General features: G+C 44.4%; 1 protein-coding gene across 6 annotated transcripts in view; it reads right to left on the reverse strand.

Annotated features, from left to right (window-relative positions):
* The window catches only part of TBL1XR1 (transducin beta like 1 X-linked receptor 1), a 91,945-nt gene extending 65,203 nt beyond the window's left edge, over positions 1-26,742 (reverse strand). For 2 of the 6 annotated variants that reach the window (XM_021395583.1, XM_021395580.1), the window contains exon 1: positions 26,379-26,540. The gene's annotated coding sequence lies outside the window, so the exon portion shown is untranslated. Of the gene's footprint in view, positions 1-21,059; positions 21,190-26,378; positions 26,541-26,663 lie in introns of those variants that run through there. The other 4 variants (XM_021395582.1, XM_021395579.1, XM_021395584.1 and 1 more) reach the window with 4 other exon arrangements.

The following is a 26,769-nucleotide window of genomic DNA, read 5'->3' on the forward strand; positions in this document are numbered from 1 at the left end:
CCTGGGCACAGCCTGCAGATCCTCCCCAAGCCTGGTTGGGAGCACGTCCCAGCACAGGAGCCCAGCACTGATCTGCAGGAACCACTCGTTGCCATCTCCACTTCCCATAGAGTAATTTACAGATTGCTGGAGACAAACAGGTGAAAATAACTGAAGGCCCTCTCTTGTTTCTCTGGTAAACAACAGTGGTGGCCAAAGCACAATGCATTCCCAGTTTACTCACGGCTGCAGAAGTTCAGAGGGTTATTTCACACGACCCAGAGCCATGCACATAAGGCCAACGCTCTCAGTTTAACTTCAATTCAATTGAACCGAACTTCAAGTCTTGGCAAGCTATGCCAAAATCTGATTGAAGCCACTACAATAATCTCAAACAGATAAAATATTGAGATGTGTATTCAGTTGGAAGCAAGTGACGCAGCATTTACCAGGAGCATTTGTTAGAAGCCTTGAGCAGGCAGTGAGCTTTTACAGAAGCACAGAGAGTACTTCTACCCCAACCAGTGGCATTCCACACGCAGTACTGTTCAGCCTTTGACCTGCCAGTTCTGAAAACCAAACCTCACCAATTCTGAAGAACAGCATCAATTCATTCCGCTCCTTAGGAAACAGCACTTTTTCCTAGCTTTGAATGCTAAAGTCTTGGTGAACTTATCCTGCCCGTTGCAACAACTCAACCAAAGATCTGGTGCATCCGATAACCACATTTATCGAACTGCAGCTTGACACGGCAAATAAGAAACGCGCTTCTCATCCATTTGCAAGTTCCTAAGAAGTCACAAAAACTTGAAGAATTGGTATAAGCAAAGGTTCAGTTATGTAGTTATGTGCTTTAAGAAAAGCACAGCACACCAATAAATCTGCCCAGTTAGCCAAAAAGAAAAAGAAAGAAAAGAAAGAAAAAACCCACCAGTTGTACTACAAAAAAACTCAGCACTAGCTGTAGATAAATGTTTAAATAGATTCCAGCACAGTTATCCTCTTGAAAAAAAAGCTCCTTCTAAATTAAATCCAAAACAAAATTACAATCAATTCTCTGAAACAAGGGCAGGTTGATGTGAATTGTTTTCACTTTGATCCACCCCGGGCGGAGCAGAAATTCCTTCTGCTCTTAAGCACTGAAGGGTGTAAATGAAGGCTTGAAAGACATACTCGGTGCAACAGCAATGATAAGCCTCAGGATTCAGAGAGCAGCCCAGTGCTTTCAAAAGGTCAAGATTCGAAGCAGCTAGGAAAGGCACGCAGCAGCCAACCCGGGTACTTCTCTGTTTCTGGCTGCAGGTCAGTGGGAACTGATTTCAAAGGACACGGCCACGTCCCGAGGTTTGCTCCTTCGCAGGTAACGCCGCACGCGTGGAACACAGGCGAGTAAGGCAGCTCCAGCACTCTACCAACAGGAATGGGAGCTCTCAGGTGGTGGTATTCTGACAATACCGTAAATTCTGCCCTGCTGAACAGAAGTGTGATTTACTGAACAAATTTTTTACAAAATTTGTAGGTACTTAAGTACCTACAAATTGCATCCGGAAATTTTCAGGTGGTGGTACTGCTCTTTCCATCCTGACGAAATAGAGCTTTCTAAAAGAACTTAATATACATCAGATTGTCACGTTTCTACAATTTACAGGTTCAATTTATTATGCAAGAGTCAAATTTGCAGCCTCGTTCCCAGCGATTTGTATGAACACATCACTGATCCAGAAATTAGAAATGGAGGTCAATACTTCGGCATTACCAACAAAAGAACAAGTCTCATCTTCTTCGGGGAATTTTTTTCATTTTGTTGTTTTGAGTTTAGCTTTATCACTTACTCCTAATCCAGCAAACGCTCAATACTGAAATAAAACAAAATTGCATCCAGGCCTTGGGAAAACTTCGATAATCACACTGAGGAGGAGGGAGAGAATTAAAGGGCAGTCGCACGTAAGGCTGCCTATCTTAGCTGAACCTGCAGGAGTTTTTGTTTGCTGTACACATTCAAAACTCATCTTTCTCCAAGTCACTTCCATAATTCCATAATGCAGCACTGCCCCATCCGCTGTTGCTTCTGTAAGCCAGTTTTCCCCAATAATTCACTCTGGATACCATAAAATCTCAGAATTCCCTTTTGAATTCTACCTTAGAGACTTCAAAAACACGTCGAACCCTGAAACATCCCTACAGCCCATAAGACCCTGACATGTAGAAATTCTGTAAATTTTTTTTTTTAAGCAGTAAACTGTATGGTAGTAAAAACTGAGAAAACCAAACAGACCTTCACGTAAGAAGCAAAATGTTGTCTATCAAGCACTTGTGCACCTCCTGCCTGCATCTCCAAACAGTGCGTGCTGTAAAAAGAACACATATCTGAGAAATGGTTTTCTGGAGGGCAGTCAGGCTTTCCTCACTTCAAGTGAAAACTTCCATTAATTGAATGCGATCTCTAAGGATTTACCTGTTGTTTTTTCCCCTATTTTTAAAGAACTATGTGAAAAGTCATTTTTCGTTAGGTATCTGGCTGGGGAAGCCAAAGCAACCCAGCAGCACTCTTTGAGCAGCAGACACAAGCCCTCTGTTGGTTCTGGAAGGATTTTACATATAGTAACTTTAAAATCCTTGGATCGTTGCACCAATGTCTCATTTCAGATTACTCCTGGTCTGGAGATATTCAGGATTAGCGTTCTGCCAAGTCATTCCTCCTGGGAAGTAATGAAGCTCAGATGCTGGAGTCCCTAAGCACAAAGTGCATAAAAGGATCCAGCAAGACGGGACTGGCATCTAATTGCCACTCTGGCTCCATCAACTTGCTGTCAGATTCACTTTTCTTCAGTTCAGAGCCTGAGAAATTTCCAAACAAGGCAGAATGAATCCGCCAACCTCCGAAGTGCATCCACACCACAAGTCCACTTCCCGGGCTGCTTCCACGGCTGGGACACCATGTGGGAAAGCTACGAAAACAACTCGTTCCCCACACCTTCATGTGCTGCAGAGCACTTCGGTCACCTTTAACCAGCCCATGTGTGTGAGCATGTTGAAACGTACTCAGCGATGCACTATCAACTTCTGAGAAGCCTCCTCTGACCTTCATATCTGGGAGCTTGCACAGTAATTCATTTGCAGAACTTAACATCGTCCTAGAAGGAGGATCCTGCTTTACGTCAAACTCCTACACTGTGGGTATCTGAGATACACTGTAAGCAATATTTTAAAATTTAACAAAAATCCCTTCGATTTCTACTTGTTAGTAAGATACCAAAACCAGTAAGAGGTCCCAAGAAGGGGACTTGAATTTTGTTCATTCATTCTCTGCATCCACTGACTCCTTGGCTTCATAAAGCAATTCCCAAAGCCTTTAGAAAATGCAGAGGAGCCCACTGGGTACAGATGGAGAACGAGCACGTTATTTAATAACCAGAAACTACATATGAGAGACCTTTCCAGCTTTATTTTTAGCACGGCATCTCCGTAGGTACAAAGACCGAGCTTGAACACTGAGAGGAACGTAATGGGAAATTTATTTTAACCATACAGTTCTAGCAGGTTATTAAGATGGCATCATTATCCTCCTTGGACAGTAATTGGCAATAGGACTACACGCTCTGCTCTTAGTTTTTGTTTCATTGATGAGTTGTGAGGAAAGAAAAACGCTGCTCATCCAGCACGGTTTATTTAATATTCAGCTTTCTTCAACTCTTCTTCTTACGCAAAGCACAAATGCTGATGATCAATTATTTTTGCAATCATAACTCAAGCTGAAATTTTACACTCTGTAAACACATTATCATGGCCACCACATTATATATTTGAGAAATTCCAATGGCAGCAGCCCATACAAATGAACACGCCGCACTGAGCTTATGGCACAGCTCTGCTCTGAGCAGGCACGAGAGTTTCTCCTGACAGCAGCACAAACGAAGCACACACGGATGCTGGGTGGTGCCCAAGCACACATATCCATACACTAAGATGATCACATACTCCCTTTAAAATTTAAAAATTAAAAATAATATTTATCTCTAATGGTGTTATTTCTAAAACTAGTTTGTGTTTAAACAAATTAAACTACCATAAAAAGACAAATCAAATGAGAGTTACTGTCATCTCTGTAGGAAAACTTCTTAAAAACCACACCAGACTGATGACAAGAAGAACCAAACCTCCAGAAGCAGCTATTAGAGCTGGGAGCAACCTAGGACACCCCCACGCTTTGTGGATGGCCTAATACATACCAGGACATAGGTCAGCACAGACGTGGTTTGGAACACGCAGCCCTGATTGACAAGGGGTAGGTCGCCCCGGAGCAGCCTGATGGCCTTCTCTGACAAACAAAATGGATTTGAGGAGAAAGGGAACAGTTGTGGGCACTAGCCCAACTTGAGCAAGGCTGAAGGTGACAGCAGCGAGCGCTTACGCTCATTCACCAGAAGCTGAGTGAATCCTGGAATTTCTTTCCAGATTTATTTCAGTGTCTAACAACTGGAATGTGATGGAGACAGAGCACGTGCTCACGCATACTTGGAATGAACTGTTACAAATTTACTGGGAAAAAAACCTGTATACTGTACATATGCAACAGGCAGCTTCTGCGTACAGAAACGCTATTTCTAATCCAAACCAAGGCAAAGTAAATCCAGCCAAGAAATGCGTTCATAAACACATTATTGTATCCGTGTATGCATGCACACACATTTTCAAATATTTTGTATAGGGGCACATTTTGAAAGCATGAAGGAGAGCATGCTGAGGGCATGACAACACCGCTTCTCTTCCCCTCGTGCAACGAGAGCTAAGCACGTGTGACCACGCTGTCACCAACACGACGCACACAAAGCTGTGTTTCCCCACCAGAAGACAACAACAGCTGCAAAAAGGCAGAGGTTAAGCCACGAGCACCCGGCAGGAGCAGAGAGGAAAAGAACTAACAGGAGTCTCTGCCCAAACTTCAACAGCATCCTGCCTTCAACACATCCCATCTTGCAAATATATACCAAGATTTGCTGTAGCTTTCATAATATAAGCACACTGCACAATCTTAGCTTTTACTAGGCTTCTAATGTTTACATGGATACAACTTAAGATTTGCATTGCTAAACAGAATGCTCTTGATGATGTTATGTTTTAAACCACCTTCACCCGAGGTTAATGCAGGGTTAATTTGGCAGAGTGGTATTTACAGTGCTCCCAGATTTTTGAAATACCTGCAGAATTCCTCTCTTCCCTTTAGCTAAATAGCTGCTTAGTGCAAAATTTCTCCCCACAGTAGAGCAATCTATTAACAACAACAAAAATAATCCAAAATTAAGGTTTCGAGAAAGAACCCATGACAAGCACCAGAGCAATACTTGGCAGATCACAGCATACTCTATTTATGTAACGATCACCTAAAGTGATCATTAAATTAATTAAAGCACGTACTTAGAATACTGGCTTACAGGCAGTCCCCTCCATACCTGACGTACAACCATCACTCAACTTCTGCTGCTCTCCAATAAAAATCTCGTTAGCTAAGACTATGCAATCTGAACGTCCACTCCTTAAATAATCGAGAAAAGTGAGCCCAGTCACTCCTGAAGTCTCAGAGAATACCTGAGATACCTTAAATGCTAAGCAAGAGGGAAATAAAAACAAAACAACAATGGCACCCTCATTTGAAATGGTTTCCATACGCTTAGACTATGATTGCACATCTTCAGTATGCTCAAGTACATACATACACAAGATGCAAATCATTACATCATTCATTAAAAACACACTACTTTTCCGGGCCTACAACCCTCCATATCTACATGGACTTCAGATGAACTCTGTTATATCCACATTTTGCAGACCTTTCTGCGCAGCACTTCTAAAGAATGGCCATCCATGTGAGAGAAGCCTTTGCCCAGACTTTCATCATTTTCTGCCTGAGCTAATGCTGGTCCTTACAAAAGCAAGCTTGTCCCACTCAGATCCGCTCAGGACCCTTCTGAAAAGATCATTATCTTTCATCTTGCCTCATCTCTTTGTATTCCTCCACCAGATTCACTTCCCATTCCCTCCAACAACACACTTACCAGGTTCCCTTTTAATAAGGAAGAAGGGCTCTTGCACTCTGCTTATTGCTGACTTGGTACCAAAGAGCTGACTCCAGCTACTGCCAAGTAGCTAACAACGTACTTGACATATTTTCAAATGAGCATCAGCACGCTTCCTCACACAGTGCTCATTAGGAGATGTGCTCCCAAATTCACAAGTCTCCTCCAAATCCCTTTCTAAAAGTCTCCTTTTCCATGTTGACTATGAAAACTGTGCTCAGTAGCTCCAGGTGAATTTTTCTTCCATTAATATATATAATGGCTTTTCGAATTCACAAACGTTTTAGCATTACCACATTCTGAGGCAAAGAACTCTGCAAGAATATTCTAGGAAAATACACCACATTTCCCATATTTTGGACATCACCTTCTAGTTCCACTTGATGCCTTCAGCTTTAGCATTGCAGAAACAACAAACAGCTCCTGATTACCCTCACCGTAACACCCACCATCCTACAAACCTCTGCCATCACCTCGCTCAGCTCTGCTGGGTTCCTCCCATCCACGAACCGAAGGCCGTGAGTCTGTGGAACAAAACTTCCACTGCCAATTCTGACTGTAGGGATGACAATGCTTTCCTCTCAGCAGGATGCCTCACTAAGGTCTTAGTGAAGACACACAAGAGACAAGCTTGTTTTCCCTTCAGCAGGGTGAGCTTCTGGAACTGCTCTGCCTCAAGGACATAAAATGCTGAGTCCAGCATCAAGCATATGAGGAAATGTGCCAACACCATAAACTTCTGCTGCGAGGAAAAGAAGTTCCACATCACCCATGCCAACAGAAGGGAAAGGAGAGTACAGAAGCTGATGTGTGCCAAATCTTTCCTTGGCTACTATGGTTATTTCATCTCCACACCTTGTCTTCCTGCCATGAGAAAAGAATTAGGGCTGAACTTTACTGAGGATGAAGTGATAGCTGTGAAGAACCAGAAACCTGCAGGGAAGCCACAGCCCTGGTTCCTGTGCCCCTCAGTAGCAGCCCTCATACCAGTGCTCTCAGAGCCCGACCCACCTCCTGGTCCCATTCCTCATCCTGCAACAGTAGAAAAAAAATAAAACACAAGTGATCCAATTCCTATTCCTGCTCTAAGCAGCAGAAAGGAGCGGAAGAAAAAGTTCAACATGCATGCCTCCATTAATATGCTAAATGAGCAACTTCCCCATGATACCCACAGCACAGCAGTCACGTCCTAATGAATCTGTATTTTTAAGTCAGGAAATCCATTTTTGGTACAGATTGGAAGGCACAAGCAAAAGAGATTCTCTAGTACTGTTTTTGCTTTCCCTTCAGTGTGAACCTGCAAGAACTTCAGTAGATGCACTGGGAAGCTTTATGGTTCTCCCGCTCTAAAGATTTTTCTGTTCTTTGCAGAGATGTCTCACTGCTTCTCACAGAGCCACAGATATTTCCAAGCTACTAGCCACAGTCAATCGCTGTTATTTTTCACTCTCCAACAGAAACAAGATAATCATTAACTACAGCATCAGGGCAAATAAAATCCATGGTGCCTCGCTAAGTTAACGCTGCATATCCAATAAAAATAATCACTTCAAAAGATCTCACCCCCAATCATACAATTTTATCCTTGATGCCGCCCATAGTTTCTCCTACAACTCTTAGCCATTTTTTCCTGTTTCTCTTAACAAGGCTTGCATGAGGTGACCTAGTTTATTTGCACTCCTTCCCAACCGTGAAGAAAAACGTGTTAACATAAACCAAACGGTCTCAGTCATTTTGAAAGGAGCTTTTACTCTGCCAGCTACTCGTCCCCTACCATCTCCATCTACTGCCTTGACACCTTCCAGCCATCTTTTCTCCCAGGCCTCAAACCCTGCCTGATGCCTTCTTGTTCTCTTCCAAGGCCATAGCTGCTCCTGCACCCCTGGGTTCCACCTCCAGCCCTTTGCTCCAGAACCAGAGTGCCAAGGACAGGCACATCACCTAGCCCTTGCTAAACTGCAGGGTGAAAGCTTCCAACTCTGACCCAGGGAAGGTAAGTGTCTGTGCCATCCTTGGCATATGGTATTACTCAGGTTGCTATTTTCATCTTTGCTACAGCAGTACGTCTGGTAAGCTAATAGCCCCAGAATTGCGTAATACAGCAAAGGGAAAAGGGGAAAAGAAACAAGTAATAGCAGCAAGGAAAAGAACTTAAGAATTTGTACTGCTCTAGCTTTCCTCTGCTGTTAGGAAAGCAAAAAAATAATTAAACAACCTTGCAATAAGCTGCCTGGAGCAAGCTGCATTCGAGTTTCCTCTAGTTTAATGACTACGTGTTTCCTCACTGGAGAGGCATACCTAAAATTGCCATGAGCCACGCACGAGCAAACAAGCGTTTTGGTAGTTACGAGGGAGAATATTCAGTGAACACATACCCAGCACTTTCAAGCCTGAAGGACAGACCGAAAATTGTCATCAGGGAATCCAAAGAGCAAACCATACAGAGCTGTAAGAGTCCACCATTTGCACAAAGCAACTTCCATTTTTAGTTACCTCAACCATCTGCCCCTGCCAGAAGTTCACTTCCAGAAAACATTTGGAAGTTTGCTCGTCCCAGCACCCACTCGGAGGACCCCAGCTGAACCCAGCTACGGGCTCCTTCAGCTGAAGGTAGAACAACACAACACCACCACGCAAGACAAAGCAAGGAGCTGGGAAGAAATTACGTAGCCAAATTAAATTTGTACAAAGCAGCGGAAAGGATGTGGCTGTGACGTGGCACACCCTGTGTGTCACCAGACACTGCCTCTCCTCCCAGAAGCTGCAATTCGGTCACGTCACGTTCTTGCCCATTCCCTGGAAATGCGACAGCCAAACGGCACGTTGCCATCTCAGTCACCAGCACAATGAGAAGCTTGTGCCTGTGCCTAGCTCTGCCCGGGTTTTTAGATAGTTTGGACAATTTATCCAGTCTTTACACCACACTAAAACCAGAAAGATGAACATGAATGCAGATCACGGCTGTCCGTGACCACCAGCACGTGGTCCTGGCCAACCTGCTCTGGGTCTCTGCTTGAGCCACATGGACCCACAGGACCCTTCCAACCTTTCTGTGATTTTCCATGTGGCCATGTATTAGGGGCAGTTACCGCAGAAAGCTTCAACTGTAGCATGTCGATTTTGGGTTCTTCAGTATCCGCTCTCTGAAACTGCACAGCTGTTTACACTTGTTACTCAGAGTAACTACAAAAATAGCAAAAATTCCTATTGCCACTCAAAGCTTATCATTTCCAGGAACAAAGAGCTCCATAAAACGCTGCAGGAAGTCATCACTGATGAAGAACAGGTCCTGCCTAACATCGAGCTACGCAATGCTGCACAGGACAGACCAGAACCAGAAGTTACAAGCAAGTAAAACCAATTCAGTGCCCTCCATATAAACACAACACTTCATGGTCTCAATTAGCATTGAATTTGTCTGCTCTTGCCAATTGAGAAATTTCAGTCTGAATTTTGCACAAAAAAAACCCTCGACCAACCAGCACGGCCTCCTGAGATCCTGCCTTCGCTAGCGCAATGAAAAATGCATTTCCTAAACGAAATAAAAAATATAAGAACACTCCAATGAAGGGGAGCCCCAGGTGCCTTGGCAGGTAGCCAGGCTAACACGGGTTTTGTTGCAGGCTGGATCTGCACTGAGTTTCACACAGCTTGTTCCTCCCTTTTTAGGGGAGCGCTACTAAAAGCAACGTGCCTTAGCACAGCACAGCTCTGACCGCACCTTTGGTGAAGGACCACAAGTGTAATGCGCCTCGGCCTGAAACTAGGCACAAATGAAAAATATACTGTGATAAATATATGTATCAATCACAAAGCTCCAGAAATTCTCTCCCACAAACACATACACTTGTTTTAATTTCAAATAAATTGAAGCGTGGTACGGCAACCATCAATACTGCTACTTAATTGGTTAGAGGCTGCTATTGAATAATGCAGCACATTATTCCCTAATGAGGTTCCATTTCTTGCCTCAACATTTGACCATTTCATCCATCTCAGTAAGTATGGGGACACCTAAAAAGCCTCCAAAATATCAAACTGCATAGCTCTGTCTCCAGAACATACTCCAGACACAGATACCACCACAAAAACAACTGTGTCTCACAGACTGGCTAGGACTGATAAACAGGCACCAGTTGTACCAACTAGCTCTGAGATGTGGAAGATCACTCTTTAAAAATCAACTAGTCTACAACTAGCTGAAACTACTGTAAGTCCTGCATACCTGTATTACGCAGGGTCATCTGGAAACTAATTTGGTGAACTGACTTAAACAAGTATTTCCCTAGTTCTTCACAATCTTCCATTAAACTGGTAAACGTTCTTCTCAAGTGAGCACATCACAAGCAAATGCACCTTTCCCTTCCCACTCCGAAACCACACGTGCTGTGTGTGAGTTAGGCCTTGGACTGTCCTCCCTCAACTAAAAATCCCAAAACTGGCTATTAAACATCCATACTCACTGCAGTCCAAAAGCAGAAAAAGTAATTTCCTTCAATTGTGGTGTAGTGATAAGACACGGAAGACGCTCAAATACAGCTTGGAATGACAGTGAAGCACTTCGTAGATCCTCCAGCAGTAGCTCCTTAAGATCCACCTTCACAGTCTTTCTTTACTAATTTCTCAAACCACGGCCACTCCCAAGGCCAATCCAATTCTTCCCATGAGCTTTTAGCTCCAGTGATACCTCGTCTCTCCCTGCTTAAAATCTGTGTCGACTCTCATTTCTGTCAATTCCAGCCTCACCTGTTCACGAAACAAAAGAAACTGCCTCTTATCAGATCTGTCCACAGGCCACCCAGACCATTACAAGATTTTCTCCCAGTAAAGGCTGGGAACAAAGCCAACCGTGCTGTCAAAACGAACTTAGACACAAAGGAAGTCAGTTCAGGATGGGACCTCTCAAGCTATGAAGCACATCTCATCAACATGACTGATAAATGAAAATAGAAGTCCCTTCTCCTCTGCAAGCCACGTATTTTCATAAGTGAAGCCTGATTTTAAAAGATAAATTATTCTGAGCCACAGATAGATCTACACTTCAATATGCGTAGGACGATTAAGATCAGCTGGGGACAAGACATCAGTCCGAGCCTCAGCACACATGGCAATATGAGGAACCTGGGCCTTCAGACACCCGAGGAGGGCAGCCCTGGCCATGTGCTCACAGCCACGGGCCGGGACCCCACCCCAGCAGGCGGACGGCATCCTGGCGTGCTAACTGCAGCACGTTCCTGCTTCTACAGTATTTAAATAGTTGTTTGCATATCATTTGTTTCAATTATTTGCATGCCTATCGTAACAGTTGGGACATTCTAAAAATATATAAATATTTCACAACATGCAATTTTATAGGAATCTTGCTGTGAATTAATTATGTCAATATAATGAACCACAAAATAAAAATTATCCCATAAATAATTAAGTCCATCAGCCTTTCCATGCCACCCCATTCCAGTAATCACACCAGTTCACCAAATACCACAACTCCAAGGAAACAGAACGAAACTATTTCATTCACACATACGCCAAACTCACTGTTTGTGTCCCCAGAGCATCAAAACAGATATTCCAACCACAGACAGAAAGTCACCGAGTTTTCTGGGGGGGGCTGGACAGCATTCAAAACATTGCAATTTTTCCACCTCAGTATACACATAGCAAATATGCCTTAAGAAAAAAAAAATATATATATATACATAATTAAGCAAGAATGATAAAAAAATTCTTCCCTCCTCCTCTTGCTTAAGCTGTCCAGCACAGAATTTTATTGGAACATTTCTATCAATAACCCCTTAAAATAATAAAATAGATCACATCTATACTAGGGTCAGAATGTAGAAACAGGTGGATGCTCCGCAAGAACCTGGTTTTGGTATTAGACCTGGATAAAGCTGAAACAGTTGGGAATGGGTTGGAGGAGCCAGTGTTAAACCAGCAATGACTGAAGAATGCTTTTTATTGAGAAAGGTCGACGCTAGTGAGAAGCTACAGGTGTTGAGCAAACATTACTGCTGTTGTAATCCATAATTATGTGCTCAAGCACCAAGGAGGAGTTTGAATGGAAAACTGCAGTGTTATTTTACGGGTTTGATGTTTTTCTTTGGAGAATTTTACTGAGATGGATTTACTGTTTCAAAAAATAAAAGTAAAAAAAAAGAGACTGTATCATAAGCAGTAACTGTCTTCCAAGAACAAATTCTGCAGAGGTGTAAGAAATTGAAGACAGAAAAGCCTTTTATAATTTGGACTACCCCTCCAACTGGCCCAATGGTACAGCAAGTTCTGCATTCCAGACAGCATTTATGCTGCAGACACAGCTCTCACTACTGCCAATCCCATATACGCTCACCACTCCTACATTCACTTAAAGAAAAGGAAAAGCATAATTGGTTGCCTGATGTAAGGATTTCAGCAGTCGTGTTTATTCTGTCTTGCCCTTAGAACAAGTGTAAGTAGATAAAAGCCTAATTTATTGAGTAACATTATGCAATTGCCTTCTTGTGAAAATATATTCAGAAAACTCTCCCACCGTTTGATTTCTACTGCTCATTTCATTTGTCTTGCTTCTACCCATCACTCCACTACTTTCCTTCCTAACTCTCGGATTTATTAACTTGAGTAAAATCAATTTCAGTATTTCTACTAAAGCAATACTCAGCGTATGTCTAGCATCTGTATTTATACAACTCTAGAACTGGAAATAAACATGATTTTTGTATTGGCACAATACATTCTTTTTAATGAGGCGTCATTCCTCGTATCAGTTTATGAAGAATTATTTTCACCATAACCAAGTCCTTATCCCAGTCTATGCACCACGTTACAAGCATCTAGAAGGCTGAATGGAAACTTCTCGTTACATACAAAGGAACACTTCAATGGCTTCAGGGTTGGCCTTCCCCTCCTCACATCAGTGGGCAGCAGGGCTATTCAAACGTGCAAAGAAAGGTGCCTAAGGGAAGAGAGATGCCTAGGCAGGAATTAGGTGGAGAGGCCCTGGAGCTTGCTTCCATGCAGACCTGAAGAACTCAACCTCGATGACTTTCCCGGCACTGTGCCAAAACCATTCGTCCAAGACGGAGTGTGTGCTTCCTACATGACGTCAGATGTCCGGGCAGACAGCCAACTTCCTATGGAAGTGATTTAAATTTAACTGTATTTATCATATGATTAATTACGTAAAGAGCCAGCGGCTTGCATAGGTATCCTTAAATTTTTGAATCTAAGAAAATAAAATATGGGTGTTTTTTTTTTAAATACGAAGAAAGAGACTGAGGTAAACATATTCAGATTTCATGCCTTTCTCTTAATGAATTCAAGAAAGGAGTAGACGTTAGCCAAGATGAATTCCATCCTTGCTCAGCTGGGACTCAGCAGCCTATGATGCAAAGCAGAACATTCTCTCATCTGCAACTTCACAATTATCCCATACCCATAATTATACCCTAAACAGAAAGCCTTGCCCTTCTACTCATGCTTCACAACAGGTTCTCACAGCCTCAAGTCTTCCGTAAGCATTCATAGTTTTTTTTTTTTCCACTTTTCCCCTTTATTTCAAAAACATTTCTCTTCGGTGACATACAAAAAAACTCCACCCAACCAAAAAGCCAAACCCATCTGAGCACAGTTACAGGTCACTGAAACGAGCGCTCCTCGTCCCAGACAGGAAGCCACTATCAGCGCCTCTCTGCACGCTTCCATCTCTCCAGGCATTCACCTACAGAACTCAGAGCTCACATCAGAGCTTGGAGCATAGAATGCACGCTCTAGAATACGCCCTGAGATGGGAGGAAAGCAGAAATGTGAACTAAAAGGAGAAAAATAGATCGGTCTTTTCCTCTGCAGTATTTATTGCTCAGGGCGTATTTGCAGTAGTGTGAATCACGTATCACTGTGAAGTGCAACGTGCAACAAAGTGCTCAAAAACATTCCATGCTTCTGGAGAAAATGAATGGAATGTGTCCATCCAGGTAAGGACACATCTGCAGGAACCACCTTTTACATTAAATAGCCGTAAGTAGGCCCTTAAAGGATTCTGCATTATCTACGTATGCAAATATTGTGCTTTTAAAGTTACTCTTAGCTAAGGATGACGTTATAAAAACCAGGCCACGCACACGGACTAGAAATCCCCGAATGCCTCACAGCACGGAACAGTAACACAAAGGATGCTTCCCATGTAAGCACAGAACAGCAAGCACGTAGCAAGTCGTACAGCTTGTTTTTAATTTATTTACGCGCTTTTGCTTTTGACTTGGCATATTTTGCCACCATAGTTAAGCAACAAAAACGAACTAAACAGATGCAAATTGTAACCACGCAGATACACTCCTCCTAGAACTAGGCCCAAGGTTGCACGCACAGATCTAACTCTGCCTTCTGCACGTATACATTATGCAATGCCATGTGATAAATATGTAAATAGGAAATCACACACTACGTTGCAAACCAAATACAATACTCTTCATTGACCCGGGAGAATGCAGACTACACCATGCTCTCTCTGTCATTCTTCTTTTTATTCCCCGTTTCATTTTCATTATGGTCCACCACTTATTTTGCAGACTTCTTATACCATCTCTAAGGTATGTAAATAATTTAGTCGACAGTAATGCATTATGCAATTTATTTTCAGCCAACAGCACAGCCCTCGTTAGGTGCAATTCACGGGAAGAAGCAGTTAATTATGGTAATTCATCTGCAGGCCTAGGTGAGCAATTTCACTGTTATTCTGCTATCCTACTTAATATGCATATGTTGTATAAGAGCAGTTAAATGGCAACTTTCAAAAATGACATCCCAAGCCCAGGTTCTGCAATGAGCTCTGAAGCCAGCTCTAACACAGAGCTACAGTAAACATTGCTTCTGGGAGGAGAAGGAGTTGATTTACACAAAGCAGCCTGCAAGACGAGGGCTTAAGGCAGACTGCTGAATAGTCCTCTTCAAGATCCTGGAAATAATGCTATGCTATTGCATTGCACTATTTGCAGAATGGTATGCGATCATATAATTAGAGATCATATAGTACACTCACACAAAGAACACTTTAGGGCTTGCTGGGGAGGGTGGGGGGAAGGCTCCTCTTAGAAGAGAATTACACTATCTGGCAATTCAGAGCTGATCTCAACAACTCAGCAACGCTACCAGAGAGCTTCTCCCTCACCAACTTCTGAGGAAGACATTTTCAGGCCTGATTTCCGCCTCAGGAAGAAAGAGATCCAAACAAAACCAGTTGAGATTTTCAGTCATTAAGACGTCAGAAGTCTAAACCAAGTGTTTTAGGAAAATAATCCAAAATGCACATCGATGTAAAAAAATAAATTTCCAAACCACAGCTCGATGATTACAGTGACTGGGAGCATAGGCGGCACTTGGTTCCCAACCAACACCGCAAGAAGCACTTTGGAAAGGTGCAGAAAACCATCCTGCTCGGCAGCTGTGGCAGGAGGGGAACCAGGAAGGAAGGCGTCAACACGCAGCGCTCAGCTCCTCAGCCCTGCCAGCAGCGTGGAGAGGGGAGCCCTCCACCCACTGCACCTCTGCATCAACCCTCGGTAGCTGGGCTGCAGACTCCAAAGCTCGATGCTCCAGCTTGTCCAGCACTGAAGAGCACACACACACCCAATGGCAGCCTTCTGCCGAAGCCCAGCTACACTTAAATAAAAGTCCCAGGAGCTCCACTTGATTTGGTGAACATGCAACCAACTAAGCCAAGCATGTGTGTGCAGTACTGGCCTCAAGGCGCAAGCCAAGCCTAGAAAGCTGCAACTCAACCCACAGAGTAAAGCCTTGAAGTCATAATAGGCTTAGATAGCTGCTGCCTTCTTGCTGGAAGGCACAGGAGCTTCACGTGAGCACAGGGTACCAGAACTTCCCAGAGGAGCACTGCTCCATGCCATGCACACACACACCCCGTTTTCATTTAACCTCACACTTTGGTACAGCTACGGGTGCAGCATCAGTGCACCCCAGCTTCCCTCGGAGCAGCCTCACAGGCTAGAATGGTGCTTTGCTGGAATCCAGAGCTAAAACAAAAAGCCGTGTTTAAAGAGCGCAAAACTGCACAAGCCAAATAAACACCACACTGCAAATACTTAAGTCTTCCAAGCAAAGGCGACTTTACTTGAACTTCAACAATTTTAAAGACGCAACAAAGCATTTCAGACATTGACACAAACGTTTGGTTATAGAAAAATAGAAAAAAAAACACACTACCCACTGTTGTCATAGTTTTAAACAGTTTGCTTTGCCGTTCTCCTGAAACATGTGTGGCACTCAAATCACAGCTTAACAAATGTACATATCCCTGGCTATTTAAAACAAAATATCTGAAACATTACATGTAAATCTTTCCACTCAAACCGAGACTGGAAAACTGTCAGCCCCCAAAATGAGCTTCACAGAGCCTTAATGCATCTGCAAATGGCTCACTTGCTAAACATGACAAGCAAATTCTGAAATAAAGGGAAACCCTTTCCCTCACCACACACACTAATATTTTTCTTTCCTGGAGGTTGGATCACTTCCAGAGAGCCTGAATCGACTTAAACAGAGTGATAATATATGTCTTACAAAGAACACGTCGACTGCCTCAGAATACCAGAAAATGGTCCACCAAGGAAAGGAGTTCATTCAGCTCTTATAAAAATATCCAAGGATCACACTTAAAAGCATTTTTTTTTTTAATTTTTAACAATTAGGACCACAGCAACAGTTTTATCTGCTAAAAATGTATTACACTAAACAGGAATAAGACACTTTCATTCTGGAGTCATTCCAAAAAATGTGAGCGCACTGTAAATTCACTCTTTTAACTTCAAGCCACACTACCCAGCAAGTATAAATGCTTTCTTGCAACGTTTAAGGGATTTATTACGGTGCTAGCAGGATTTTCTTTTTAAATTAACCAAAAGATACGTCAAAGCCTGGAGTACAGTGAAAAATAAGAAAGGAGCCACAATATAGAAGTATGTTTTACAATAGCAAAAAGCACTTGTATACAGCTTTGAGTCCTACTCCCAAACTGAAGAGATGTCCCAAACTCAGAAAAGGCCACTCTGGTAAGTTATTAAGGAAGACCAGGCCAAGTTGAACTGTATCCACGTGACAAAGACCACGTTGCTACTTATGCCCGTTTAACACACAAATGCAAGCAGCAAGGCATTTTGAGGAGCACGAGCACTATGTACAGGAAGGCCACAAAGTGCACACACAGGTCTCTATTAATGCTTCATACAACATTCCATTTCCCCCTTACTAAGGACACAAGCATGCCTAACTTCATGAACCACGCAGCCTGACACAAAATGGCTCGTCACCACATACGGACACGAGCAGCAAGAAGCACCAACATGAAGGACCACGTGCTGGCCAACATCAAACAACTCCCACAACCAGAAAAGCTGCACAAAAGCAGCAGCACAAAAGGAACGCTCGTCTGAAATGAAAACTCAGAGAAAGCTGAGGGTGAACAATCAAACAAAAGCCATCAGCATTTCACAAGAAAACTCTGGGCACTGAACTGGTCTCTGAAAACTCCTCTGAACTATTAAATCACTGATGCACGAGTAAATTTGTTAATCCATTTGCTAAGGTCACACAGCAGCAGAAATAGCAGATAATCCTGACACCAGCCTTCTGTGCTATCCACTATGTGGACAGAAAAGCTCAGGCGATGTAAATTACAACAGCTTCAACACAGGTATGTGTTACGTACAGGTGTATTAGGTCAATCCAGGAAAGCACAGTTTTGGTCACTGCAGATGTACAAAAGCCTACGACAGCACGTAACCCATATAACCAGAAGGTAACTCCTTCACGCGGTCCTTGCCATGGGACTGTATAGGCAAACCACAGCGGTGCTCAGAAGAGGTCTGAAAACTTCCTGCAGTGACCCACAATATACACTCCACTATCATACAGCACCAGCATTAGGACACCAAAAGCTTGCCATTCGTTCTGTATTGGAACTAGGGCAGTATTTGACAGAGTGTCTGTAAGCCGCCACAACTGGAGGAGCCTCCTACTGCTGGGGTAGGCAGACAGGCAGCAGCCACAGCCACCAGCTTTGGTGCTGCTAAGCATTTCCATGTCTCGGTAACACCTGCCAGGAGTACCTGCTCTCCTTTCAAGACCACTCCGGTGAAAGCTTTCGTACTGGCATGAAATACGCTGCAAAGACCAGTTTCTCAAGAGAAAAAAAAAAAAAAAGACTCTCTCAAGCAAGACCACAAGCTAACAACAAGAAAAAAAGACATATTCTAAGAATTAAAAACACTGTACAATGAACTGCATTGGCATTATTAAGACGTGAGAAAAACAACAAATAAACTCTTGTAGACAAACCAATCTTTCTGATCATCCCCAGGTGACTGCAATGGGATTCTCTTTCCCAGATGCCCCTGGATGATTACACCCACAGCTAAGTTTGCTCCTGCAGCAAGTCTCTATTGCATATATTCTACTTACACTACCTCTTTCCTGATTATGGGAATTCACAAACAGTAAAAGCAATTCAGAGGTGATCCAAGATGCATTGGCTTCAGTAGAGATGAGGTTCGTTACGAGCAAGTGCCACCAGTTTCAGAGTAAGGGACGTGTACGTGGAACAGTTTCAAGAGGCAATCTGTTACTGACACACTCAAAAGCACACCTTGCATTCTTTCAGCCCAAGCACATATATGCCAGAGGAAACGTACAAGCTCATCATCCAGAGGTTTTACAGGGCAACAAGTGGAAAAAAGTTTATGATACATTAATCTCTCATGTTATGTTCTGCAAAAATAAATAAAGAAGGCGATTAAATATCAAGCAACAGAGTATGACACACGTTACGCTGTCTCTGGATTAATTTAAAACGTGAACTCTTCAAAGACAGGCATTCAGCTCTGAAGTCACAGTTCTGCAAACTCATCTGTGCAGCGCAGGACAAAGGCGGCTGTCCGCACGTATCAGCTTGCAGTATCAAAGCTATATTTGTTCACCTCGAACAATGGGGCATGTGACTTGTCAACACTACCCACAATAAACACAATAAGATAAGGCCGTGACTGATTTCATCACGACTTTGTTTTTGTTCGTTTCGAGTCACAATGCCAGTAAAATTCATGGCATGAAATCCTTTATTTCACAAAGCTCACCTCGCAGCGCACTGAGGTTTCCATTCAAACTTCTTCAGCTTCTCGCGCTCTCCCTAAACACCCATGCCAACCACCTCTAAAGCCTCCCTTTGACTTGAGCAAGCCTTGGATCGATGCTTTACGTGGGAAGCCAGAATTATTTTTATCAATTAAAGGCCCTGCCAAACCCTGTCGGCCCCGTCTCCTCTCCCGCGCACGCGGCCCCGCTGCCAGCTGCAGTTGGAGCTCCTCGTGGCACGGCCACCACGCCATGGGCTGCGCAGGAGGAGCGGCTCCTCTGCACACACTCAGCTGAAGGTGGGAGAAAGGGGCAGAAAGAGAAAAGCGGGAGAAACAAAAGTGTCACAAGGGAAAGGCACAAGTCTGGTGCAAAGCACTGGCTAAAGAACGGATGGGGAGAAGGTAGAAGAGCAGTCCAAAACCACAGGAGCGGAGAAAGAGAAGAAGGAAATGAAAACAAAAAAGGGGAGATTAGAAAAACAAATAAAGACTTAGGGAGGGATTACAATAAAATGATGCAAAGTGCAGTGCCCGAGACAGAACCCCGTGTGCGGCACTGAAGCCTGAGACAGCAAACAGGGGAAGCGGAACCAGGCAGAGCAGAGGGCAGGAGCCTGCGGGAAGGGGTGCGTCTTCACGAGCCCTACACCACTGGTGTTTTAATTAGCGAGGGCTCAGAGGGTTCCTTTAATGATACGCAACAGCAGTAGCCCCAACAGCACCCTCCTATTCTCCTGAGCTAACAAATAAAAGCAGGCAGCCATGGGCACGAGGATGTATTACAGTTCCAAACTTTCACCATTTATAGTAACATAATGCAAATGAAATCTGATTAATTTGATCACTGCAAACATGTTTTTGAAAACACAGCATTTCCTTCTTTTCACTTGGAAAGCTCCGTCCCAGGAGCGGACACTTACACACGGCAGCAGGGAAAGCGGGGAGCACGAGAACAGATGCACACACCAACAAGGTTCTGGGTATTTAACACAATAAATGCAGCTTTCTGCTGCTCCTTAGCAAGGTCCAACGTACACGAGCTGATGCTGGCGATGCTGGTAGTTTAGCAGAACAGAAAGCTTCAGTCTGTGCGATGGAAGCGCTGCTGGGTAAAGGCCGACGCTTCCCATACCCGCAGAGCCTCTCGTAGCACGTCACCAACAGTGCCAAAGAATTAGTCGGAACATCCCGCGTTTGCCCTGGCTATTTCAAAACTCCTTGGAGCCCTGACTCAATTTAAAAAACTGTCGTCAGTGTTTCTGTCCATGCAAACAGGATGGTTACAAGCGCAGCCGTGCCCCCCAGCACGCCTGCCCCAGCCCCGCTGCAGCAGAGCACTGTGGTTGGCCCTTCGTGGGGAGAAGCTGACGGGATCCCCCAGCCCGGTGGAAGCACAGGGCTCGTTTCCAGGAGATCAGCAACACTCCTCAATTCTACCAGGAAACGGCGTACCTGGGTGCCCAGGCACCCAACAAACGGCCAAGGAGGGATTTGACAAAACACTCTTACAGCTCCATTTCTAATGCATTTTGCGCTGTATGTATTATAAGGCAGAATCTTAGAGAGGCCCTCGATGAAGTAGAAACAACCCATATCGAAATAACCTTGCGTGTACAGACAGCAGAGGAACCAACTACCATGGCCTCCGCCAGCAGTACGATAAACACGCTGATATTTCTAATGTAATCAGAGGCCATTCAGAATTTGCCGTGGAAGACGGTAACAGACATACAAAGCATTTTTCTTACAACTCAACCACTTGAGACAAGTATTTACTATAATGATGAAAGCTGTTAAAAAAAAAGTTGGTTTACATTAATCAGCTACATTTAGATATCCGTTTCTGCTATCAGATTGAGCTTACCAGAACTGCTTAGTGGGCTGTTTCACTCCGGCTTTCTTTTCTAATTGCAATTTAACATACGGAAGTTTTGTATTTCTACATTTTCTCATCTCACGCAGTGCTAGAAATTTACAGTTTAAGCATGACATGCCAGCTTGAAGAAATTCAGTTGTGCATTTGAAACGCAGTGAAAAAAAAATCAGGTTCCACCTCTGCATCAGCAAAGCACTCACATTATAAAGAGAGTGCAGGCCGTGCTCCTGTACGCCACAGGTCTGCTGCATCAGCCATGGGAAACAGCTCACCTGTTGCTACACAACGTGTGTTTGTGGCACCATTTATTTCACGTCAGCATTAATGGATGGTTTGACAACATCGTTCCTCATTTTCCTTCATCCGCATCTGTGCTAACTTTTAAAGCAAAGTACATTACGAAGTATTAAATCTGAACAAACACAACCCCGCAGTAAGTGTGCCACAGACTCATAAATGGTCACCGTGGCAAGATTCCGTATTTTCACAGAACGCTCCCTAATTAAAATTCATCGCTAATAGCGTGTATTTTAGGAATGCGCGTTTGTGTTAACATCCAAGCAAAAAACTCCGCACTGGAAAAGAATGCTGACATCCGTACAAAAATTAGCTGTGATTCACTGCTTCACAGTCGCGCTCCCTTCGCAGCACACGGCAGTGAAGGACGCACTGCCAAACCGAAAGCACCAACACTTCCTTTAACCTAGCACAGGACAAATAAACGCACTCCAGCAGCTTCTATATCTTGCATGCCCTACTTTTTTGACCCAGATCTCTTGTTATTTCCCCCATAGGTCTACGCAAGAGCAAAACTATTTTTTCCGACAAATTGAGACTTAATCTAAAAGAGGTAAAGTTGTCATCGTTTCTGTGAGCTCAGCAGACCCAGAAAGGGGGGAAGGGGTCAGCAAACAGAAACAGTCCTTAAGATCAATTGGTATTTTAGCGTAACATTTTCAACCACACTTAGCACTGCCAACCGCTGACACTAATGGCAACAATTCTCATTTATCCCAACAGAGCTGCAGGTTAGACCACTATCAATGACAAATGAAAAATACTTAATATTTTTCTTACTCTTTTTCAAGGTAAAGATGTATTTTCAGAAGTCACGCTGACACTCAAGCATCTATCAGCCTGTCTAAAAATGCCCACGAAAGACACGTACAACTCACTGCTCCTCCCCTCAGCCAGCCTAGAGGACTTCTAGGAATCAAAGTGCCCCGTCTTTGCCCGGTACTTTCAGGGAACCACCAGGGGACTGGAATCCACCCCACGTGTCCTGCCGTCAGAGTTTCCAGCTCCGAGCCTGGCGAGAGGTCATCCATGGGCCTGAACTTTTAACACCGTTCACGACCAAGGGAAGCAACTTTCAGGGACAGCTTGTATCTAGGGCTCTAAACCTTGACAATTTCTGTGGTTTTGGCACCACGTATTCATAAATAGTAAATATCTGACTCGTAACTCATAACCTTGGGAAAATGCTCCACAAGCGCGCTGCACAGAAGACTCTTCTGACCTCTCCTACAACAAAAGATGTCACGCAGCCCCAATTCACAAAATCTACGCTAGGACACCCGCTGGTTCCATGGGGGACTCGCACAAAGCCAGGGAAGCAACTAAATCCTCCTCCCAGCCCACCAACGGGTTAAAGGAGTCCCAGCACGACTGCAGACAGCTGCCTGCTGCCCAGCCAAGGACTGCCCCGCTCCACCGACCTGAGCAGTGCCTCTGCACCTCCAGCCAGTTGTAACAACACTGTGTGCAGTTCTGTACAGAGCATGGGATGTGGAGAGCCTGTTACGCATGCCTACACTGAAGAGAGACCGAGATGCATCTCCAAGATCATAAAAAGGAGAAAAATATAGTTTTTCTTTGGAAAATTCTGAATTTTTTTAATGCTAGACAATATGAATAAACACGACTGCTTCTTTGCAACATGGAGTCTGAAGAATTACAACAACAAACACAAGCCAGAGCACACAACACAGCCTTTACTGATACAACTCCCAGAAACAGAAACCATACCCTAACAGGATTTTGCAAAAGCCAGCAAGCCACGCATGAGACTTGATGTTTTGAGATGCTGAGCACATGCAGCAACTGCCAACTTGAAACGCAACTGTGGGGACTCAGCATCTCTGAAAACACAAGCGTATCAGTACCCCGCTTTACAGATGTGGAAGGGCCCCTTACAGGCACTGAACCAGGCAGGCACACAGCACTGCTTCTGAAACAGTAATGCCAATTCACCAAGCACTTTTATCATTATTTCTAAGATAAGAACATGCTTCAGAAGTCTTCTTAGCAAGCAGCCCCCCAGGGCTCAGCTGCACTGTGGCTAGCCAAGCCGGCTCGACCCGCGGAGCCGGCCACTGCACCCATTTTCCCATTCAGCCACACGAGCTCCCACTTGGGATGACCACTTGTTTGTTATCAAGGAAGAAGTTTTTAAGGCTCCTTCATGGTATAAAAAGGAGAGACCAGAGGATTTAACAGAACCAATGTGGTGTTGGAATACGACATCAAGGTTTCAGAGGATGCGTTAAAATACAGTTCTACATGTCTTTCAGAAACAAAGGAGAACTCAACTCCCAGTTCAAACATGGCCATTAAAACTCCATGGTGTTTTGTATAAGCCATTTCAGCCTTGTTTTCAACATGAGAAGAATGGAAAGGGCCTTCCTGTTATGGACAAGGTAGTACAAGGCGGAGCCGTAACAAGAACACAGCTCTTAGTTCCCACACAAACTGGCAGTGATTTCCAGACCAGGCTTCCACACTTTTAGACTCAATCCACCAACTCTCCAGAAATGACAGCCACGTTGCCCTGATCTCGCTGCTTCTTACCTCAAGTCAGCTAATTCAATTTTGCTAAATTAAAAGGGAAAAAAAAAAAATGGAGTCAATATATTCTCCTACAGTTTCATCTGCAAAAGATAATTCTTACTCCTTATTTCATTGTCATACTTTATCTCGGAGGAAACCAATTATGAGATGAATAAGGCGGTCTCCATCCACTCTGTTTGGTATCATTAGATGAACTTTTTCCTAGTAAAGTCACTCTTCTCATTAAGCTACTTTACAGAAATTAAGACCATCTCATTTCAGACCACAGTGCTTAGCAAGCTGCACATACTGGGGACGGGAATACCTAAATCAATGGCAGGAACATAGGAACCGTTTCTTCAACACTTGTTAATTTGAAGGTACAATATTAATGCTGCAATGCAACGCAAAGACACTGAAAAGAGCTGCCAATCATATTTCCTAAGAGGAAGCTTCAGACATTTCTTCACCAAACACAAATAATTAAGCTTATACTAAGAAAATGAGCACGCAGAAAGCCTATTCTCCTATTCGCCACTTCTTGCAGGAGCCCTACATGGGCGCACGCTGCGTACGCACGCTTTCACTTCTCTCCCAACCCACAACTACTTGCATGAGCAGATGGTTACGGGTTACAGCTTTAAACACACACATTATTGAACACTGTGCTGCGCGCACACACATAAACACACACTAAGGGTGGTCACTACACAGGGCATTAATCAGAACTCTCAATATAAACCAAATGAATGTTGTTAGAACTTAAGTGGTACTTCCACACAACACATTTCTGCACTTCTGCAACCTCCCCATCTCGCTCAGCAGCAGAAGTCCCCTCCGGCGAAGTCACCGAGCTCACAGCACCACGACCCCAAATGGCCAAGGGCCATGGAGCGGATGGGAGAGCTGGCCAAGCAGCCATGAACTGGGGACCACCTCCTGGGGCTCCACATGGACAGGGCTACTGAGGAAAGGTGACTCACTGGCCGTGCCTCGGCCTCCCCAGAATGCTGAATAGCACTTTGATACAAAAAAAAGAAAAAAAAAAAAGATCAGCGTCAAGAAAGAGGCACATCCTACCGCCTGTCACTAATGCAAAACACACTCATCTGTGTGCGACTCAACAGACATCTGTGGAGCTCATTCAGCCGAGCTAGACTGCTGATGTGCATGAAGTAGTGTGTGTTTCTTTACAGGACTTCCTGACTTCTGCACAATTATATCCTTGTAGGATGTGGGTCTTTATTGCCACTACAAAATTTCTAACAGCAAACACATTCTGACTGGAACGTGAAGTCCATGTGAAATTAAATTTCGCATCCAAAATCAAGTTAGGTAAAATAACTCAGTTTGCGTTACGTTATTTGGATCTGCTCTTCCTAACTAAAAAATATTACCTAAAAACAACATTATAAGCAATTTTGACCATTTCCCTAATCCATCCAGAGCCTCTTTACGCTTAGGGCTGTAGCACTTTTTAGCGTCAAACTCTTTCATGATAGGAACAGAACTCTGATAGTGCTGTTCCCAGGTACTTAGCACTTACGTGATGCCTTACAACTTCAAAGCACTGCACAAACATCAATAATTACCATAGAGAGTAAAACTGAAAGTACCTATATTAAAAAAAATGGGAAAAAAAATCATAACTACCCGTTTGAAGGGGGAAAAAAGACTTAAGCAACAGAACCTAACTGTAATTATTGCATTCTTTATGCTATGAACACGCATTATGGCCGTGCATATTTATATGAGCAAAAAACCATAAACTTTTGCACAGCCTCAGAAAAAAGCCAACCCCAACTCCTTCTGTACGCTTACATCACAATTCCATCCCCTCATGGAGAGAGGGGTGAATGTTTCCAGGTGTTCTCCAACACCACGTTCCCAAGGCACGACACTGCACCAGCCCTTGTTTTTATGGAGCCAACTCCATGTTCCCCAAGAAAAACAACGATGGTGACATCGTATGGTCTCAGGTGACTTTAGGAAGATCAACAGAGCGCACTGCTGTTCCACTGGGCCTTAACCAAAGGCAAAGCAAAAGAAATGGCTATAAGAAACCACGGAAAGTTTGCTACTTTGATATACACTGCACCACCCGGATCTTTTGGGCAACCCAACAACAGCACAGCTCCTCTTCTCTGTGGCCAGCAGGAAGAACCCCTCGTACTCTCCTCCACAGAGGCTCACCAAAGTCCAATAAGGGTTTGCGGGACCAAGCCTTAACAAAACATGTTCTAAAACAATTGCTCACACAAACGTACCCAAAGGAAGGCCCCAACCCAACCTCATGGCGCTGGGCCTTGATGCTGGCTGGCCTGGCAGAAGCCAAGGCCCCAAACCACCCCCCCAAGCAGGGGGGGTGCCCAGCAGCACAGCAGAGCGCACGGGGTACAACCGAGGGCCCCATCCACGCTCTGTGCCACTCTGGACACTCGGCCCCGAAGGCCCCAGGTCCGCTCCTCCCGATCGCACCTGGCTGACCGAGCAGGAGCACGTCGCGTGGTCACCCCCACAAATCACCCGTCTGATTCACGCCGAACGGAACACGAGGCGGCCGAGCACACCGGAGAGCACTCACAACTTCCCTCACAAACTTCTCCGCGACCTCCGCGCCCAACTTCCCGCACCGCTCACGTGCGGCACCGAGAGCCGCAAACTTTCCTCCCGGGGCCCCGCACCCCGGGCCGGACCGCCGCCCCCCCCCCGCACCCCGGGCCGGGCCCTGCGGACCCCCACGCCGCCCTCCCGGCCCCGTACCTCCGCAGCTCCGCTCGATGCCTTTTCCCCCCTTTTTAATGTATTTTTTTTTCCTCTCTCTCTTCTCCCTTTCCCCTCCCCCTCCACCAGAAGTAAATATGTGCGG

This window comes from Numida meleagris, chromosome 4, assembly GCF_002078875.1.
Source record: "Numida meleagris isolate 19003 breed g44 Domestic line chromosome 4, NumMel1.0, whole genome shotgun sequence".
Taxonomy (NCBI): domain Eukaryota; kingdom Metazoa; phylum Chordata; class Aves; order Galliformes; family Numididae; genus Numida; species Numida meleagris.